A 16,186-nucleotide genomic window follows, 5' to 3' on the forward strand; every position below is an offset into this window, starting at 1 on the left:
GACCACCTGCCACTGGCTTCCCTTTGGAGAACCATGGCTTCTTCTCACTGGGGGGTTGGGAATCCTTACCCTGGGAATCAGTTTGGGGCCCTTTAGAGAACTCCCCCTGTTTACCCTTATCCCCCCCGCCTTTCTTCTGAGAGGGACCCTGCCCACCCTTGGCGTGGTCTCCCCCCTTACCTCTTCTGGACCCTGGTGCTCTCCCAGCGGTCCGCTTCCTGAGCAAGCTTCCTGGGGTCAGTCAGCTTGCTATCAATCAGGTGCTGGCGCAGCTCTGGAAAACAAACTGTACAAGTGCTCCCAAGCAATCAAATTGTAAAGCCCCTCATACGTAGTTACTTTACTGCCCTTTACCCAACCATCCAGTGACCTGCAATAAGAATCAACACATTCCAACCATGTTTGGGATTCCTTCTCCTTAGAGGACCTAAATGTGTCCTTGTACTGCTCAGGGGTGAGACCATACCTTGTGAGTAGGGCGTCCTTCATCATAGTGTATGTGAGACTCTGAGCACCCCCTAAGGCTGCCAGTGTATCCCTCCCCTCTACCTCAAAGTGCTTCCACAGAGCTGCCCCCCAATGAGCTTCAGGGACTAGATTCGTGTGGAGGGCAGACTCAAACCCCTTGAACTAAAGTATATGTCATCCTCCCTCTTGTAATCCTTCACAAGGTCTTTAGGAATGTGCACCCTCCTCTCAGGCTGCACTGTAGGATTGCTGCCACCATCTCTACTGGACTGGCTTCTATGATCCATCTCTCTCGAGCTAAGCTCATGAGCCATTGCTAACTTCCTCTCCTCAATGGCCAGCCTTCTCTACTCCAACTGGTAGTCCCTTTCTGCCTGTCTGTCCTGTAACTCCTCAGGTGTCAGACCCTTAGATGAGACACTGCTACCTGCCCTGGAGGCCTTCTCCCTGGAGATAACAGGCCCACCCACAATACCATTGTGTATGGAACACTCTTCCTCCTCCTCATCTCTCTCATCCTCTGTGTGCCCTTAAGTGCTCTTGGCTGTCACCCAGGCCCTCAGCGCCTTTTGCAGCTCTTCCTTCCTGGATGAGCTCTTAGTGGGACAGTCAAAACCTTTACAGAACTGCTTCAACTGAGCCTTGGTATGACTCTCCAATTTATCAAGGTCAAAGTCAGCTCCAAATGATACATCTCCAGCTTGGGACATGGTGAAGATTCAAAAACAAGTGCAAAGTTCCAAAGGCAGAAACACAAGCTCCCAAATGAAGTTTCAAAGAAAGTCAATGATGTAGGAAGAATAGGAACACATCATATACATCACATACATACAAACATAAGTTCCCAAACCCCAATACAAACATTTTAGGCTAGGGATAGTTGTAAACCAATGTATGTAGTGAAAGGCTTAATATATGACATGCTAAAAAAGACAGACTGTGGGTTCAATAGAAAAGGCAGGTCATATTTAGGACAAACAAACACTTATTATTTAGGAAACTTATACACATGCTGTATTGTTAAGTTAACTGTGGTGAAACACACAGAAGGACCAAGCCACATTATAATGAGAGTTTTTCTTTGAAGCGGCACCAACTGTTGCTTTCAAAATCTTCACTTAGCACGAACAGGGTGGAACAAAAGGGTGTATCTTGCCTTAGCGAAAGGGTCCTAAAAACCACAAGTCATTCATATCTTGGTGAGGGGAACTGTGTAAGGTTCAGATAAGCATTTGCACAAGGCAGGGCTACCGTGAGAATCAAGTAACATATAATCACTTGTGCAGAAAAGATAGAGATGCTGAATGACGTCAATGTTACTTACCCACCCATGAGGCGACCAATAATCATGCATGTGCTCATCAAGAGGTACCGCTCCCCTATTATCTTATCTGTTCTGCTTGTTCTTGCTTACGTCAATGCTGAACTTGTCAGCGTAGTTTTTGGGTTTTTTAAAGTATAAATACCACTGCTTGTGAACTAGAACTTTGAACTTCAGCCATGGCCTCTATGTTGAGACTGCCTGTTGTTCCCAGCTGAAAAATCGATTCAACCTATATTACTGTGTCAAATTGATCTGTCTTATTTTATTAACAGATTTCCTTCTAACATCAATCAAGGAATCAGCGATAAAATGGAAGTAGAACAAAAACATCCCCAAAGAGAAAAACCTGAATCACAATACAAGTAGTATGTGGTCACGTAGTGGTCTGAACTCAAAACAGTACTGTACACTTAATCACTGTACAAATACAAGTCCAAATCCCAACCGCTGATCACCAATATCAGAAATGGGGTCTTTGGCTGACAGTCAGGTTACCCCCTGTTCAAGCAAGGACCCTCACTCTAGTCAGGGTAAAAGAGAATCACCCTCCGCTAACCCCTGCTTACCCCCTTGGTAGCTTGGCAGAGCAGTAGGCTTAACTTCAGAGTGCTAGGTGTAAAGTATTTGTACCAACAGACATAGTACCTCAATGGAAATAATACAAAATGACAACACAGGTTTAGGAAAATAGGAAATATTTATCTAAACAAAACAAGACCAAAACGACAAAAATCCACAATACACAAGTCAAGTTATCAATTAAAAAGCAAAGAGTCATTATGTAGTTTAAACACACACTAACACTGTTAGCATGAAAATGCACCTTGGGTGCGTTAAAAATAACCCAGCACATGCGAGTGTGCGTCAAAAAGGGCCTGCGATGCGTCTATTTCATTCACGAACGAGGCCTTGCATCATTTCTCCTTTCATCGGGTCGGGCGCGTCGTTTCTTCTCTCCGCAGGAGAGCGATGCGTCGATCCGGTCAGCACTCTCGGGTCCGGGCAGGCCTTATGTTGTTTTTTACACACGGAGCGGTGTTAGCATCAGAAATCCAGCCACAAGATGATCCGAAAACCACGCAGCCCGGGTTGCAATCTCCCAGCTTCCGTCAGCGATGCTGCACGTCGTTTCTCCAGCTCCGTACGTCGATTCTTCGGTTGCGTTGCAGGCGAGCATAGATTTTCAGCAGCGAAGCCGGCGGCGCGTCGTTTCTTCAGCCGCAGATCGGAGTCGTGTCAATCTTTTCCCCGCACAGCGTTCTGTGCGTGGATTTCTTCCTCTTAGGCTGCCAGCTTCTCCTTTCAGGGTCCCAGGAACTGAATGGGCACCACAGGGCAGAGTAAGAGTCTCTCCAGAGACTCCAGGTGCTGGCAGAGAGAAGTCTTTGCTGTCCCCGAGACTTCAAACAACAGGAGGCAAGCTCTAAATCAAGCCCTTGGAGATCTTCTGTCAGGAATAAAGCTGTGCGCGGTTCAGGTCCCGCCCGAAACTCCGCTACGATTATTTGTGGCGCTTCATGCGCACCAGTTGTCATCCCCTCTCGTTCTAAAAGTGGTCATCAGCGTCGCCTGCCCTGTGGTAAAGCTCATGTAGCTGCAGGGTCAGGACATTGGTGGACAAGATGCACTTAGTGCTATTTTAGGAATTGACTACAATTCCCAGGTTTCTAGCGGCAGCGGCCATCTTGGGGTGTGGCAGGCCTATAAAGCCCAGCCACACCCAAGCACATTGCTCACTATTTTGAAGACTTCGATGCAGTCAGACCTCGTGGGGGTCCCTCTGAAGAAGAGCAGATTTCCAGCATGGCAGATGGACAGTAAATCTGTGTATCCATGTTTCTATGGTGAATTCAGATACGAGAAGGTCGTGCTGGTAGCGGTAAGGTCTTGATGAGCCCAATCTTGAAAGGGGTTGTTACTTCCAAAAGTAAAGCGCCCGTTAGCACAACAAGCAAATCGTTCTCAGGTCAAAGAGTAAAGCAGCCTTGGCGCGACGATCAAAGCGCTTCGGATCACGGGAGTAAAGCGCCCCTTAGCACAACGAGCAAAGCGCTTCAGTCCACATGAGTAAAGCGCCCTTGGCACGGGAATCAAAGCGCTTCAGTCCAAATGAGTAAAGCGCCTTTGGCACAGCAATCAAAGGGCTTCAGTCCACATGAGTAAAGCGCCCTTGGCACGGGAATCAAAGCGATTCAGTCCACATGAGTAAAGCGCCCTTGGCACGGCAAGGCGATTCAGTCCACATGATTAAAGCGCCCTTGGCACTGCAATCAAAGCGCTTCAGTCCACATGAGTAAAATGCCCTTGGCACGGGAATCAAAGCGATTCAGTCCACATGAGTAAAGCGCCCTAGGCACGGCAATCAAAGCGCTTCAGTCCACATGAGTAATGTGCCCTTGGCACGGAAATCAAAGCTCTTCAGGGCACATGAGTAAAGCGCCCATTAGCATAACGAGCGTAGCGCTTCAGACAAAGCAAGTAAAAACGCTATCTGACATATTGAACAAAGCGCTTCATGTATAACAAGCAAGGCGCTTCGGCCCAACGAACAAAGCGCTTCAAGTTCAATGAGTGAAACTTTCAGGCCTAGGTAGTCAATGTGAAAACATTTCCGAGACAAGCAAATTATAGTTTCACTGTTTTTTTGGAAGCATAATGTGAGATACATATTTAAGTCTTTGAGAATATGTGAGATACATATTTAAGTCTTTGAGAATTTCTAGGCTGAGATCAAAAGTTTATGTTTATGAATTTATAGTGGTTACATGATTGATATTCAGACTATGTCCATAGTCCAAGGCTCTTGCCATCTCTAGGTTCAGAGGTTGCAGTTTGTTCTTGTTCCATGATTCTAAGAAGGGGCTACGCCCAATTCACAAAGGGTCTCAATCTGATATCACAGAGACACCTTTATTCAAGAGTCTATTGGTGAGTTATACTGTTATGAATGAGTATATGCATATTTTTTCTAACCTTTTCTTATCTCTCTCCCTGCAGTTCCCTACCCTAATCCTACCCCCCCCCCCCGTCTGGCTTCATCATAACTCTGTGCTATAATGGCTTTCTAAGTTGGCGACGCCAGCAGGTGGGCCTTTTGTTCAGCAGCGTGTAGATCCTGAGGAAAGGGCACTGTGACATGTTCACAAGATGGAAGGCACACAAAGTCCAGTCTTTGCCATCTTACTCTGGCAGAAGCAGCACAAAGCACAGGCAGGGCAGCTCTTCTTCCTCAGCTCTTCTCCACACAGAGGTTCCTCTTGGTTTCCAGAAGTGTTCTAAAATCTGTGGTTTTGGGTGCCCTTCTTATACCTAATTTATCCTTTGAAGTAGGCCTACTTCAAAGTAAAGTCTCTTTTGAATGTGAAATCCTGCCTTGCCCAGGCCAGGCCCCCAGACACTCACCAGGGGGCTGGAGACTGCATTGTGTGAGGGCAGGCACAGAACTTTCAGGTGTGAGTGACCACTCCTCCCCTCCCTCCTAGCACAGATGGCTCATCAGGATACGCAGGCTACACCCCAGCTCCCTTTGTGTCACTGTCTAGTGTGAGGTGCAACCAGCCCAACTGTCAAACTGACCCAGACAGGGAATCCACAAACAGGCAGAGTCATAGAAATGGTATAGGCAAGAAAGGCACACTTTCTAAAAGTGGTGTTTGCAAACACACAATCTTAAAATCAACTTTACTAAAAGATGTATTTTTAAATAGTGAGATCAGAGGCCCCAAACTCCACATGTCCACCCGCTCCCAAATGGAATCTACACTTTAATCAGATTTAAAAGGTAGCCCCCATGTTAACCTAGGAGAGGGCCAAGCCTTGCAACAGTGAAAAACGAATTTAGCAATATTTCACTGTCAGGACATATAAAACACATTACTGTATCTTCTACCTTAACCATACACTGCACCCTGCCCTTGGGGGCTACCTAGGGCCTACCTTAGGGGTGCCTTACATGTAAGAAAAGGGAAGGTTTAGGCCTGGCCAGTGGGTACACTTGCCAAGTCGAATTTACAGTTAAACCTGCACACACAGACACTGCAGTGGCAGGTCTGAGACATGATTACAGAGCTACTTATGTAGGTGGCACAACCAGTGCTGCAGGCCCACTAGTAGTAGTTGATTTACAGGCCTTGGCACCTCTAGTGCACTTTACTAGAGACTTACTAGTAAATCAAATATGCCAATCATGGATAAGCCAATTACATAAACATTTTGTAAAGGAGCACTTGCACTTTAGCACAGGTTAGCAGTAGTAAAGTGCCCAGAGTAACAAAAACAGTAAAATCAGAGTCCAGCACACATCAACAACCTGGGGAACAGAGGTAAAAAGTTGAGGGAGACCATGCCAAGGATGAAAAGTCTAACACGTGTCTCCCCCAGCTGAAAGTGGGGAGCAACTACTCAACCTCATGGGAGTTCTCATCACTAAGGTGGAAGAACCTGGACAGACCATCAGCATTGGCGTGTTCTGTACCAGGATAGTGTTCCACCTTAAAGTCCATCCCCTGTAGGGAAATGGACCACCTCAACAGTTTTGGATTCTCACCCCTCATCTGCATTAACCATCTGAGGGGCCTGTGGTCGGTCTGAACTCGAAGTGATTCCCAAACAAGTATGGTCTTAGCTTCTTCAGCGCCCAGACCACAGCAAACGCTTCACGTTCTATGGCACTCCACCTACGTTCCCTGAGTAGTAACCTCCGGCTAATGAAGGCTACGAGTTGATATAGGCCCTCTTCATTAAGCTGTGAGAGAACTGCTCCAATACCATGCTCTGAGGTGTCTGTTTGCACAACAAACTCCTTGTAATAGTCAGGTGCCTTCAGCACAGGTACTGTGCACATGACAGCCTTCAGGGAATCAAAAGCGTTCTGGCAAGCCTCTGTCCAGATCACTTTCCTGGGTTGCTTCTTCGAAGTCAACTCAGTTAAGGGGGTAACAATGGTACCATATCCCTTAACAAACCTCCTGTAGTATGCTGCGAGACCTAAAAAGGCTCTCACTTCAGTCTGGGTCTTGGGAGGCTCCCAAGCCAGAATTTTATCAGTTTGGGGCTGTAGAGGTGCCACCTGGCCGCTCCCCACCTGGTGTCCTGAGTACACCACAGAACCCTGCCCTATTTGGCACTTGCTTGCCTTAATAGTGAGGCCTGCCATCTGCAGGGCCTTTAACACTCTCCAGAGGTTTTGCAGGTGTTCCTCCCATGTGGAACTAAACAAAGCAATGTCATCCAGGTAGGCGGCACTGAACTCATCCAGCCCAGCCAACACCTGGTTGACCAACCTCTGAAAGGTGGCAGGGGCATTCTTCATCCAAATGGCATTGGGGGCTACCTAGGGCCTACCTTAGGGGTGCCTTACATGTAAGAAAAGGGAAGGTTTAGGCCTGGCCAGTGGGTACACTTGCCAAGTCGAATTTACAGTTAAACCTGCACACACAGACACTGCAGTGGCAGGTCTGAGACATGATTACAGAGCTACTTATGTAGGTGGCACAACCAGTGCTGCAGGCCCACTAGTAGTAGTTGATTTACAGGCCTTGGCACCTCTAGTGCACTTTACTAGTGACTTACTACTAAATCAAATATGCCAATCACGGATAAGCCAATTACATAAACATTTTGTAAAGGAGCACTTGCACTTTAGCACTGGTTAGCAGTGGTAAAGTGCCCAGAGTAACAAAAACAGTAAAATCAGAGTTCAGCACTCATCAACAACCTGGGGAACTGAGGCAAAAAGTTAAGGGAGACCACGCCAAGGATGAAAAGTCTAACAGTGACCAAATCCTCTTCCTGAGCTATTTAGGGTTTGCCTCTTGGGTGGGTCCTCAGATTAGACGTGCAAGATTCCAGCAGGGCTCCTCTGCATTGTTTACTTCATCTTCTGGCCACTGAGACTGCAACTGGACCCTCCAGGAACCGACACTCTGCACTTCAGCAACGACTCCACTCTGCAACATTGTTTACCCGGCTCCTTCCAGCAACTGCAACATTTACCCAGCTGTGCACCCTTTGAGGGCGAGGAGTCTTCATTATGCACAAGAAGCAAGAAGGAATCTCCCAAGGAGTAAAGGAATCACTCCCCTGCTTCCACAGGCGCCAACTGCAACAACAAACGGCTGCATGGATCTTCTCTCCTCTGGAGCTGCTTAAATCCGGCATCACAGGTGGTGTTCTGGAGTGGTCCCCTGGGTCCGCTCTACCAGCTGTCCAACTTGGGAGACGGTAAGCCCTTGCCTCTCTTTGCAGGACTGTAAACCTATGCACCGTGACTCTAGCAGTGACCAAGGAATGCTTGTTCTTCCTTCAACAGATCTTCAGGCTCTGTGTAGCCCCCGTCGACCTGGTCTTGCATCCACAGAAAGGTGGGTAGTGACTCCTGCCACAACCAGACACTCCAACTAGAACTGGACTTGGTCCCCTTCCTTGGCAGGTCCTCTTCTGTCAGGATCGACCTTTTGGTTCTTCCAGTATTGGTTGGGGATTGCATAATCCTTTCCCAAAGTCCTCCTGTTCATTTTGGGGAAAACCAGGTACTTGCCACTGCTCTCCTGGTCAATGGAGGTCACTCTGATACTCACCTCTTGGGATTACTAGTTCCTACAGCTCCCTTCTACTAATTCCACTTCCTTTGGTGTGGGACTGCTTTTCACATTCCACTTTTTTAGTATATGGTTTGGCTCTCTACTAGGGCCCTCACTATTTGCTATTGCTTTTACCAATGCCAATTGATTTCTATGCTCTTTACTGATTGCTAATGTGTATATAATAGCTTGTTTACTTACCTCCAGTTGGGGGATTGCCTATTCAGTGTTCAGTATTTGTGTTACTATAATAAAATACCTTTATTTTTGTAACACTGTGTGGTTCTTTCATGTGTGTAAGTGCTCTGTGGCTATAGTGGCACTGCCTAAGCTTTGCATGCCTCCTAGATAAGTCTTGGCTAATCATCCACAACTACTTCTACAGAGTCTAGGCTTCCTAGACACTGCCTACACTTCACAAATAGGGGATACCTGGACCTGGTAATAGGTGATATCACCATACACAGGTGCTCACCACACACCAGGCCAGCTTCCTAAAATATGTCACACTGGTTTGAGAGCATTTTTTTAATTGTATTTTTAGTTTACCATGCCAATATGATACAAGCCATCTTGGTTCCAAAAATTTTAAGAAAAACAAAAAAATAGACAAGGAAGTGCATTCTAAAAAAAAAAAAAAAGCAGTGGCTAGGTAGCAAATTGCAGCTGCCTGGCCCTCCAAAAAAACAATGCACATGGGGCAACAATGTCAGTAGGGAGAGGTGTGGTAATACTAATGAAGAAGCTTGGGAGGAAAATAAGTGGTTTTTAAAACGTTTTTTAATAAATAAAAAGAAGATGACAACCATAAAGATGCTGAGTGGGGAGAAACGAGAGAGAAACAATGGATGAACTGGCAGGAACAAGTGGGTATAGCAACATGAATAGTGTAGAAGAGACAGGGATATGGGGGAAGCAGCACACTGTGAAAAATATGGTGTTCTGAAAAGAAACAATGATTCACTGCATTTAAGCAGTGGAAAGATACAAAATCAATCTAAAGTTTGAGTCAGACAACATGCTCCAGGGTAGGAGCAAAGACAGGAAGAGAAAAGAAAAACACCAAAGCAGATTACAGACAAGGTCATCAGGGGTTGAAATTCCTATAGCTTGACATCAAGGACATACTGTTTGGGGTCAAGGACTACAGGTGTTCATGTTAGCCCAACCCCCTGCAGCACATATCCTTTGACTGCCAGTTTACAGTACTACATTATGGAGCAGAGGAGGGAATTGTCTGCAGTTTAGGTAATATTTGTGTCCATATGCTAATGTTGTTTGAGCTTGTATTCATGGTTCATTAATGCGAAGACTTTAATATTAGGGCGAGTGCTCTAAATGCTTGTTGTAAGCTCGGACTGTAATATTGACAATGGTTACAGTAAAAACATGCGTACACCTTTACAAAGTTTGACAATATGAGGCTATGTGTAATACTCCCAGAATGCTCTCTAATTACATGCAAATATTTGCAGACGCTTGAAAGCAATATTGACAATTCTTTCAAATTAAAAATGTTCACAAAAAATGCAACTAGGGAAACGTTTTGCTAAATTACAGTGAAATTTCAGGTAATGTTTCTTTGAAGCATCATTCAGTTAAATCTTTTGATGCATGCTATTATTTCCAAAAATTCATAATGGAAAATCATTGAAGCCAGTTTCATCAAGATCATGAGAAACAAGAAAATAAACAAGCAGTGTCAAAGCCAATAGGTTAGACACTGGTGGTCAGCCTTTTGGTTTTGTTAATGTGTGTCTTATTTTGACATTGATTTTGTAAAACTTATTGCTGTGGGATTTACCAGGCCCTTGCCATTTTAACAAACATTGGCAAAAAGCAAAAATATTTTTTGCTCTCAAAAAAAGCACACATTGCTTCGCTAGTTTCTGGCACCAAACAAAACTACTATGTGTGCCGAAATGCTTCTTGTGAAAGAACAGATTGCAGTCACTCACAGTCAAAACAGCCTATCAATGAATAGAGAGAAATATAGAACTTTAATAATAAAAACATAAGGTCTCACTTAACACCAGACCTAATTAGGGGCACAATTGTTAAAGAAAGTCACAACGGTATACCCACTGTAAGTATTACATATTAATATTACATATTTCATAATTCACAAGAATGTACCAAAGTAGACCAGGAAATGGTACTCCTCAAAAATGTATGAACTGCATTTTAGCACAAGCAAATACGCATGTGTAGATATGCTCAAGCGAAAATATGTTGGGTGTTTACAAGTCCACTTTCCCTCCAACCACTTTTTTCCCCAACCCTGGAAGAAGTTTAAGTTCTGCCCTTGTAAGAGGTAAATTTCCAATCTTTCTCAGTGTGGGAAAAGATTAGGGAAGAGCTTGTGAGAACCCATAAAACATGCAAGTTAGTAGGTTTGCACAGACTCAAACGGGCATTCCAACCATGGCCAAATAAGGTAAATGCTGGTATTCAAGCCTTGCTATAGTATTAACCCTGGCATAGTCAGAGAGGCTATTATCAGAGATCTTATATAATGAGATTGCTCCCATAATGTGTTACTGCGCTACATGGCACCTAAAGGACAAGTAGGCACATAGACTTATGAAGGAACATGTCCTATGAACAAGTAGATATTTTATTAAATTCAACACCCCTGGGTCGTACAGCAATACATTTTCAATTGAAAGAAACAGTCCGGTAGTTATAACATGTCATATGATAGAAAGACACTTTAGATTATGAATGTGCAACTGCAAGCTCCATCGCATTTGCAACAGATTTCCCCAATTGACGAGTTAATTGCTTGCGCTCGGTAGCCTGCTTGGTCTATGCACGTAATGGGCAGCTAAAAGGATGAATTGGTTACCGTTGGTGCAAGACAGTAACTGACAAGACATACCTCACTCACAAAAGCAGAATAAGGAGCCTTAACAAAGCCTGACTAATGAGCAAAGCAAGCAAATGAGATTTACAAGAAACAAAACCTGCAGTAAGCAATGGCTGACCCAAGCCCCATTTTAAGAATCGGCATTGCCCACAACAGGCATTTGACAACAACAACAAAAAAATATATAAGCGCCATAACAAGCAATGACAAAGCCAATGGGTCTCACCTTTGGGACCTACTGGCTTTGCCAGTGCTTTTTGCTGAAGCTGTTTAGTACTGTAGGTGGGAAGGCTCGCTGATGCAGCAGCAGCATGCACGTTTCAACATGCACGTGCACGGCTACACAATGACTTAGGCGCTGTTTTATTTTTTGTTGATCCATTTAAGAGGGTGGATGCCACTTAGACTGGGTTGAAGCAACACAGAGGCAGGGCAAGAAGCACACAGTGGAGAAGCACAAGAGGTAAAGAGCAGTGCAGGCGGGTGAGGACAGAGGTACACAGAATTTAGGTAAGCTGCTACAAGAGAGAGAGAGAGGAAACACAGAGCACTGGAGGAATATTGGTAAGGGAGAAGCACAAGAGTGAAAAGCTAGAAAACATGTACACTTACGAAGTGCTTAACCAAAAAGAAGAAAGTACTTCCCTAAAATTGGGCAGTGGTGAATCTGTCAAGAAGACAGTAAAGAGGCTATGCATCCAGGGGATGTGTCTTGCACAAGATGAACAATTAAAGACACTGAATAAGAAGCAAGCAAATAAGAATGGCAATAAAGGCAGCCAGGGCTAAGCATTGGGTGGCCTGTAAGCTGACAAAAAGCCTTTTGCAACAAGACAGATTGCGCGCTCAGGTGGGCTTGACCTAAACATTACCGCTCCGTTATAAAACAGTCATTTTCCTATTGCCCAAAATAAGTTCACATGCAGTTTAATCTGTGGGTCAGTATTAGTGTCATCATTTTTGTTTTGAACTACGTCGTCGCTGATCAACTTTGACTGACGTCGAGCTTGTATGCTTACAATATGTAACATCGTAAAACGCAACATCAGGAGCGACCAACTACGGGTCGAAATTGCTCTCACAATTACTTGCTAATCAGGCGCCTACCTTCTTTTCTTCCACCTTGTCTACCGATATTTCGCGGAAAAGCTGTTCCAAGCCCCACACTCTGCTCACTCAAGGCGCACGCTGATTAGAGCAGGAGCGATAAAAGTCCAGTTGCAAGAAACGGCCTAGTAGCTATGACATATCACGTGACACAAAGACACCTTCACACTGCGCATTCGTAATTGCAAGCCCCACCCCATTTGCAACACATTTACCCTGATTGGCTAGTTCGTTACTTGCACTTGAAGGTATTTGGTGTGAATAGGTAAATGGCGGCCAAAAGGATGAATGGAGACTTAAAGCCCGACTACGTCTATTATTGTGATAAGTATTTAACGGTGTATCCCACCCACTGTGCTACAGATTTGTGCAAACTCAGGGACCCTTCCCCCCCACCCTCCCAAACCGGGGATTGAACAGTCCGCTTCCAATACCAAACCACGATGCAGCACAATGTAAAGTTATTCCTAACCAATCCGAAGTCGCTATACTTCCCCTATTACTAGAATGAATGATCTTTTCCTCTATTGTAATTGTTAAAAGTGGTTACCATAGCTAGCCCTACATACGGTAAAAAAAAAAGCATACGTGTGCATAACGATGAACAATGTAACGCGCCCCCAGTACGCTCGGGCAAAAGAGTTCTACTTGTTACCTTTACAATGCGTCCACTTCAAGATGGCCCCCAGTTGTGGCGTTTCTGTATGCTTCCCCATTTCTGCTTTTGGTGTTTCAGCTAGAACCTAGCCGTGACGCTATACGTAGAACACGTTCGATCACGGCATTGATTCTCTGTACGCCGCCTGCAGCCCAGTTTTAAGCCTGGACTCTGGAGTTCTGGATATACGGAGGTGTGGGTAAGAGCAGCTGGGGTGGGCACTCCGGGTATTCAAAGGCAGACTTTTCTGAGTATAGTTTTATGTGGGGGTGGGGTGACTTTTCTAGGAGAGTGGACGGGGGAGATAGCTCACTACTTCCGCAGATACGTCGGGTCGTTTAAGGGTTAGAGGTCGTGATGTAGTACCAGCAGTGTTACAGTTGTCGAGACCAGCCATGTGTTTTTATGAGTGAATGCGACAGTCAAATCCGAGCTTGTCTAAGAAATGTACATGGTGTAATGAGGATTCCAACCCCCTGAAGTTTGAGATCCTAAGGTTTTGATTAGATTAGGGAGACCAGGTTGCGAAAGACTTATGCTGGAGTTGGGTAGGGAGGGGCATGCTTCAACGTCTATCCCGGGAGGAGGCTTGCCATCTTCCAGAATCTGATTCGTGGAACTCCTATGGCTTTTCAGAATCACGAGGGCGTTAGTGGAGACTTGAATAGAGGCTAAAGATTGTTTGGGCATGAACCTATGGGAGTGACCTCTCAATGCGTCAAAGTTGTCCAGGGAGCCTTCCTTGCATCACTAAGTGAGATAGTTCGACTTCGTGACAATGTCGCCGTTACGATGCTGTTTTCGCTACGTTTCCCTTGCCTTTGCAAAAGATGAGAACTTCGTGTGTACACTGTAGCTTTCAGCCCCAGGTCGGAGTCCCTATCACACGGGTCTAGTTTTACAGAGCTTTCAATCCCCTGGAAGCTGCTTATCTCACTGCCATTTAAATACTTATGCTTTGCCGAAGAATGAGCAGAGCGCGATGTTTGTAGGCTTAGAAACGCAGTGCTAAAGAGATCTCGACTGCAGAGGTAAGGCATGCATGCTGTCAGCGAAGCTTTCAATAATTTGTGAGTACATTCTTGATGTTTTAGTTTAACACCAAGTTATTGTGTACATGCGAGGCTAATCGCGGTGTCTTATTTCAGGACTGTGTGGATTTTCATATTTTTATCTGTCTTTAGCTTTGTGGAGAATTGTTGACTAGTCGCATCATGAAGATTATTGCATTCAGTTGTGGAGATTAATGTGTGCCATTATTATTTTTTTTTTTCAGTAATATTTTCCAGTTACATCCCAAATAGAACATAGACACAATTTCCTGCTATCGGTTAGCTCTTAGGTTCCCGTGTTTCAATTGGGGAGCTTTTATTAGCTAATCCTCAATCAATCAGTCAGTATTTGTAAAGCACAGCAATCACCCATGAGGGTCTCAAGGCGCGGGGGAAAGGGGGGGAGTGGGGAGCCATGTCTTGAGGTTCTTCCTGAAAATGGTGAGTGATGGGCTTTGTCTGAGGTGCAGAGGGAGGTTGTTCCAGCTCTTCGCTGCAGTGTAGTTAAAAGATCGTCCTCCGGCGGTGGTTTTGCGGATGCAACGGACAGTGGCCAGGGCCATCTAGTGGGACTGGAGGGGTCTGGGGGGAGGGGGTCGTAGGAGATGCAGTGGTTCAGGTAGGCTGGTCCTGCGTTGTGTATGGCCTTCTAAGTGTGGGTGAGAAGCTTGAAGGTGATTCGCTTCTCGACTGGTAGCCAGTGAAGGGTCCTCAGGTGTTGGGAGATGTGTTCTCGAAGGAGGTCCAGAATGAGTCGGCTGGCGGCGGCGTTCTGGATGAGTTGAAATTTTTTGATGTTCCTAGTTGAGGTGCCGTTGTAGAGGGCTTTGCTGTAGTCGAGCTTGCTCGTGACTAAGGTGTGGGGGACTGTCCTGCGACAGTCTGCTGGGATCCATCTGAAGATCTTCCGGAGTTTGTGGAGTGTGTGCCAGCAGGAGGAGGTGACAGTCTACCTGGTGGATCATGGATAGGGAGGAGTCCAGGATGATTCCTAAGTTGCGGGCGTGCACTGTCTGTGCAGGGGGGGGGTGCTGAGGGATGAGGGGCGGCTCTGAGGGATGTGGGCCACCATGAGTTGTCCCAAGCTGATGTGGCGTTTCTGAATATGATGAGCTCTGTCTTGTCGGAGTTGAGCTTGAGGCAGCTTTCTCTCATGCAGGTGGCGACGGCTTCCATTCCTGCGTGAAAGTTTCTTTTGGCCGTATACTTGTCAGGAATAAAAATAAATGTCAGGAAAGAAGTGCAGTTTGACAGTGATTATCAAGTCTTTTTTCAATAATTCTTTTTTCGGGGTGGGCTAGTGCCTCCCCTAAAGGATAATGTATGCCTGGGTCATGCACACCCTATCCATGATAAAGAGACCATGGACAAACTGGTTGTTAAGTGTGTAGAGATCACTGAAGGCTGCACTACAATATTAATTGGATTATAAATTAGCTTGCAGAACTATTTATATTTCAGTAGCATGTTCTCTTCCTTATTGCGAAAATCAGATAATTTTACGTTTCATTTTTAGGGTTGAGCCTGCGAGTGCATGCAAGACTGTTGTGTACAGTAAAGGGCTTGGAGCCTGCCTGTCTCTCACCATTTGATCTTATTTGTCTGGCATCATTTCCGTTCCTGTCCGAGGGGCAGGGACCAAGCACTGATTGAGTCAACTTTTAGTGCTGTCCGTACTATTTTTTTTTTTTTTTTTGTTTTTTTTTTTTTAACCTCTAGTGCCCTGCAAACAGAAGGCTTGGGACTGGCTAAAACGTGCCCAGCAAGACAAAAAAAATAAAATAAAATGGAGAGTTATATATTTTTTTAAAGCTAACTTTATTTTGCCTAGTGGTCTTTTCTCACTTTCCACTCATGTTTTCTTTTGTTTTTGCTCGTGGGTGCTCTTGTCAAAAAATGACAATTAACTTTTTTTGAAATATTGCAAAGCAACATTATTTCTTTACTATGTGTAATTTCTAAAATGATGCTTTAACACATATTTGTGCAGTACACCCTAATCGGCCCACTCCAATCCACCCCACCCCAAACCAGTCCACTTTACCCCACTCCAGTCCAACCTATCCCACTCCAGTCATCTTAAACCCACCCCAATCTAATCTGCCCCACTCCAATTCGCCCCACTCT

The 16,186-nt window shown here is 45.3% G+C and overlaps 2 protein-coding genes across 7 annotated transcripts in view; one reads left to right on the top strand and one right to left on the bottom strand.

Annotated features, from left to right (window-relative positions):
- STRADA (STE20 related adaptor alpha) overlaps positions 1-12,521 on the bottom strand; it is a 145,852-nt gene extending 133,331 nt beyond the window's left edge. Inside the window, exon 1 of one of the 4 annotated variants that reach the window (XM_069238023.1) lies at positions 12,350-12,521. The gene's annotated coding sequence lies outside the window, so the exon portion shown is untranslated. The remainder of the gene's footprint in view (positions 1-12,349) is intronic. The other 3 variants (XM_069238024.1, XM_069238026.1, XM_069238025.1) reach the window with 3 other exon arrangements.
- Positions 12,522-13,097: 576 nt separating this feature from the next.
- CCDC47 (coiled-coil domain containing 47) overlaps positions 13,098-16,186 on the top strand; it is a 273,202-nt gene continuing 270,113 nt past the window's right edge. The window contains exon 1 of one of the 3 annotated variants that reach the window (XM_069238027.1): positions 13,098-13,206. The gene's annotated coding sequence lies outside the window, so the exon portion shown is untranslated. Of the gene's footprint in view, positions 13,207-13,347; positions 14,039-16,186 lie in introns of those variants that run through there. The other 2 variants (XM_069238028.1, XM_069238029.1) reach the window with 2 other exon arrangements.

This window comes from Pleurodeles waltl, chromosome 6 (assembly GCF_031143425.1).
Source record: "Pleurodeles waltl isolate 20211129_DDA chromosome 6, aPleWal1.hap1.20221129, whole genome shotgun sequence".
NCBI lineage: Eukaryota > Metazoa > Chordata > Amphibia > Caudata > Salamandridae > Pleurodeles > Pleurodeles waltl.